Source organism: Babylonia areolata, chromosome 25 (genome assembly GCF_041734735.1).
Source record: "Babylonia areolata isolate BAREFJ2019XMU chromosome 25, ASM4173473v1, whole genome shotgun sequence".
NCBI classification, from domain to species: domain Eukaryota; kingdom Metazoa; phylum Mollusca; class Gastropoda; order Neogastropoda; family Buccinidae; genus Babylonia; species Babylonia areolata.
Genome location: NC_134900.1, coordinates 32,884,870 through 32,889,869, shown reverse-complemented (window position 1 = coordinate 32,889,869; position 5,000 = coordinate 32,884,870). Strand labels below are relative to the sequence as shown.

Genomic DNA, 5,000 nt, shown 5'->3' with positions numbered 1-5,000 from the left:
AATAATAAGAATAACTAAACAAACAAATAAATAAATAAGACAACAATGATGATAAATAAGCAAATAAATGTAAAACATGAAGACACACATTCACACATACACCCACACATGTGTAACAGATATGCGCCAAACATGCACTTTCACAGATATGAAAGCACAGTCAAATACACATAAACGTACATGAGCCCCAACACACACACACACACACACACACACACACACATTACCCTGCACCTTCTCTACCCCCCTTCTCCACACACTCATTTCTAGGCTACGTATCGCAGCTTTCACGACACACACACACACAAACACACACACACACACACACAGAGATGAACACTTACTTGTACAAGCGCACACACTTACGCCCATATCCCCCACCCCCAACCCTACACTTATATATACAAAGATATATATATACACACCCGCACGTTCCAATATCCTCTTGCTCCAACAGTGTAGGCATGCATACACTCACATACCTCATCCTCTACCCCCCCCCCCTCCCCCCGGCACCCCCACCTCCCCCTCACACACACACACACACACACACACACACACAAACAAACATACGCACGTGCACAGAACTCTCCTGACACTTGTGTACACTTACACCCTTGCGCATGCACAAACGCACTCAAACACACAGACCCACACATACACACAAGCACACACATACACACACGCACGGAGGCTGCCACTGATTGGCCGCAAGAGGGATGGGAAAAGATCTCTGATGCCAAGAACGTGGCGTCTAGTGTGTTGCTCAGTCTATTGTATTTGGAAAAGCCCACAGAGACTCTGTTCCGTTTTGAAGAAATTTGCGCAAGGTTGGTTTGGAAATGATGCCGATATTTGTTTGATTTGCAAAGCATCGTGCTCTACCTTTCATGCTAGACTTACGGCCGTTCCCTCTCTCTGCTTTTCTTTCTTTGAGGCGATCGATGGTGTGATGGCCTTGTACCTGTTCTTTTTGTTCTCTCTTTTTGCCAAAGTTTGACAGCCGCATGTTTTTCTATCCAGGCTCTCTCTGTGTCGGTATTCCACCATGGGGGCTGAATAGTTTGCATCCTGTTCGGTGCCGTTCTTTTGTTTCTTCTGCGTCTTAATTTTTCGATGACGGTTGTCTCTTTGGTTTCATACTGAAATGGATCACGCGGTTTCATACAGGGTTTATCTGACAGTTTCTGTAGACTGAAAACTACCGGGAGGTGGTCACTGCCTTGGTGTGGAAGCGTCTCTACATTCATTTCTGCTCTGAATTTTGGAGATGTTAGAGCGATGTCGATCACACTGTCACTGTCCCCTTGTCTTGTTCCAAGGCGAGTTGGGGATGTGGTTGTTAATGGGCTAAGAAGAATTTCCCCTATCATTCCTTCAAGTGCGAGTCCTTGTGGGTTGGTGTTCCGCTGGTCCCATAACTTCGATCTTGCATTAAGGTCTCCACAGATAATGACTGAGTCTCCAAATTCGTTCTCTATTTCCTCTAAAAAGGCCCAATCCTCTTTTGTTGTGCAGGTTCCTGGGTGAACATAGGCATTGATGAGCACGATGCTTTTGTGAATTCCGTCAGGTTTTTCAAGACGCACCCCCACTAATTCACATGAGTTGCTACACCATTTCTCTAGATTTATGGTGGAAACTTTGCTTTTTAGGTTTTTGTTCAGTATGATTGCTACTCCTCTTCCTTCATTCCTTTGAAGGACTGTGAAATTCTCAAAATGTATTGGTCTGTCTGCACTTGTCCTGGTCTCTTGGAGACATAAAATGTCAAAATCATATGCCAATTTCTCAATTGTTGAGATTCTCATTCTCTCGCTGGAACAATTCCAACTGCCGATTCTAAAGAATTTCTTTGACAGCCGCTCTGCTTTTGTCATTCTGCTACCTAAGCACAATCTTTTCCCACCTCTTTTGCCACGCCTGTTTTGGGGTTTTGGGGATCTGAATTTATGTCTCGTGCTATGCAGCTGATCCCCGAGGTGCACGCGAGACAGGGTTTTGTTAGTATCCATAGAAGGGTGTTCTATGTGGTGAGGGAAAATATTCGGTCGCCCTGACAGAGCCTCTTTTCAGGGAAGGGCAATGGATGTCCATCACTGGCTTCGAAACAAACAACGTAAAAATAAACAGCGATAAGGTAAGACAGGAATAACTTTAAACTTCAAATCAAAGAACATTTTGGTCAGGTGCAGTATCACAACATAGACAAACAAACAGTATATTTGGGGCTTCAGCGGTTGTTATGGCGGTGTACATACAAACGGAAATGTTCCAGTCGAGGTCTCTCTGGGTTTGTTTTTTGTTGTTGTTGTTTTGGGTTTAGTTGGGGGGAGGGGGGGGTTGGGGTGGGGTGGGGAGGGGGGATTGGGTTGTTGTTTTTTCTGGGAGGGGGGGTGGAGGGGGGTTCCAATCAACTGCAGCAGAAAACACTAACTGATGACCACCCCGTGACGCACGTGACACAAACAAGGCAGGGGGGGGAGGGGGACGGAGGGTGTTGAGGGGGGGTGAGCGGAGTGGGGGCGCGAGACATGGAAGGTGACAGCCTTTTCCCCGGGCCATCCCTCCCCCCACCCCCCCCCCGCGCCCCTTCCACACCCCCACCCCCATCCCGCCACCCCCACCCGGAGTAGTTTCTATGGCCACCCCGGTTGCGATAAACACATCGCTCACCTTACCAGACCAGTAGTACCCGACAACTATAAATACACGGAGCTTGCCTTCATTCAACCGCTGCAGGTTTTGTGAGTGAGTGAGTGAATGAGTGAGCGAGTGGAGGAGCGGGAACATAGGACAGCAGAGTGACAAAAATATAGCTGAACTGTGTGCGCAATGTTGAATACCTTCAACTCTGTGTGTGTGTGTGTGTGTGTGTGAGTAACTCTCAAAGGAGACTTTCCACGGTTTGGCTGACTGGTGAACGGAGAACGATCTTTCACAAGCTCACCTGCCTTCAACACCTGTTCGACGACAAGTAAAGTAAAGGTAAGTGTCCTGAGTTTGAGTTTCTTATGATTTGATGCTGTTGTTGTTGTTGTTGTGTGCTCGTTCTTTCTTCCTTTTGCGAGCATGCGTGCGTTTGAGCAAGCAAGCGAGAGAGAGAGAGAGAGAATGAATGAGAATGGATGGATGAATTAATCTTTCTTTTCCAACGGTGGAGATACTATAACACGCTGGTCGACTTACATAATTATCTGCTGCTGTTTCTAAGAGAGCAAGCAAGAGAGAGAGAGAGAGAGTAAATGAATGAATGAATGAATGAATGAATGATTGAATGAATGGGAATGGATGAATGAATGAATGAATTAATCTTTCTCTTCCAAAGGTGGAGATACTATAGCACGTTGGCAGACTTACATAATTATCTGCTGCTGTTTCTAAAAGACACACAAACGTAATGACATAACTATAAATGTTATACTCAATACATGTATACAAGTACGAAGATAACGCAGCGTAATTTTTTTTTTTTAAACCTGAGAGGCACGACATCGCTCATATATTTACGAAACAGAAGCGAGTAACATACTGTACACACGCACGCACACACACACACACACACACACACACACACACACACACACACACGTATACATACATATGTACGTACACACCGAAGAAGAAGAAGAAAATAAACACAACAGAAAAGTACGCACCAATGATGAACGCTACACATGAATGATCAGAGAAAAATCAACACAGAAAAGTAGTAGAGAGAGAGAGTGAGAGAGAGAGAGGGGGGGGGGGTGACGGGGGGGGGGGGGGGGTTGGAAGGGGATTTTTTGTTTTTTTTCCCTATAAATTGATGACGATGATCAGAGACTTCGATCAGAGACACGCTTGTTTCCAGTCGACTGACAACTGCCAGTGGGTACTCTGCATTCGTTTCCTGTGTCATTCAATGCTAAGGTTATAAAAGAGAAAAGTCCTAGTCCAAACGGTTGTCTCTATATCTGCCTCTCTTTCACATGAGAAATGTGTGTGTGTGTGTGTGTGTGTGTGTGTGAAAATACGCGCGCGCGCGGGCGCGTGTGTGTGTGTGTGTGTGAAAATGTGTGTGTGCGTGTGTTAAAATGTGTGTGTGTGTGTGTACGTGTGTGTGTGTGTGTGCGTGCGTGCGTGCGTGTGTGTGTGTGTGTGTGTGTATGCGAGCAAGTGCGCGAGTGTGTGTGTTCATATATTTATGTATGCGTCTCTCTCTCTCTCTCTCTCTCTCTCATTCATATGAGATGTATGTGTATGCGTGTGTGTGTGTGTGTGTGTGTATGTGTGTGTGTGTCAGTGTGCTCCATAAAATTGAACACTGATGGAAAACTCATCGATATCATAGCTGGGTTCTTGTTGTTCCTGTTGCTTATCGCCCGGCCGACCGCACAGGGCCATATCAGGACTGTCAAACCATACAAAATGCTCAACTGCGTCAACACAAAACTCTCACAGGTATATTAGAAAAATAAATAAACTAATAAAAAAAATAAAAAAAAGAAACCACACAAACACAGTTCATGACACAGTATCCCAACCATTGAGCTCCCCGTGGCAGATAAGACTAGGCCATGCTGAGGATGCCTTTTAACAGCTGGGTGTTTGGGTGTAAAAAAAAAAAAAGAAAGAAAAAGAATGAAAGAAAAGAAAGCCAAGCGTTATCCCCCCCCCCCCAACACACACACACACACACACACACGCACGCACACCCTCCCCTTGCAGCTCAAGTTCCGTTTCTACACTCACTCTCACGCGGTGCAAGCTTTTCACGGTTTTATGTTCGCAGTCACTGTGACCGGTGATGATTCCGGGTGTAAAAACAGTTCTCAAACCAGCGCAGCAGACAGGTCAGAACGACACTCAAAGACTTCTTCAGCTCACTTCTGTCAGCTGTTTATTGTTCGTTCCTCGTGATGCCATGGGTCAGGCATGGTGTCATTAACCCCTTCACCGCCAAGCTCGCATTATTAATGCACAGGCGTGGTAGAGGACCCATGTCACTGAAAGGTGAC

The 5,000-nt window shown here is 45.8% G+C and overlaps 2 protein-coding genes across 2 annotated transcripts in view; one reads left to right on the top strand and one right to left on the bottom strand.

Moving 5' to 3' along the window:
* Nucleotides 1–4,817, bottom strand: part of LOC143299826 (proton myo-inositol cotransporter-like) — a 48,663-nt gene extending 43,846 nt beyond the window's left edge. Inside the window, exon 1 of the mRNA XM_076613294.1 lies at nt 4,735–4,817. The gene's annotated coding sequence lies outside the window, so the exon portion shown is untranslated. The remainder of the gene's footprint in view (nt 1–4,734) is intronic.
* The window catches only part of LOC143299827 (beta-1,3-galactosyltransferase 5-like), a 31,523-nt gene continuing 29,229 nt past the window's right edge, over nt 2,707–5,000 (top strand). The window contains exon 1 of the mRNA XM_076613298.1: nt 2,707–2,988. The gene's annotated coding sequence lies outside the window, so the exon portion shown is untranslated. The remainder of the gene's footprint in view (nt 2,989–5,000) is intronic.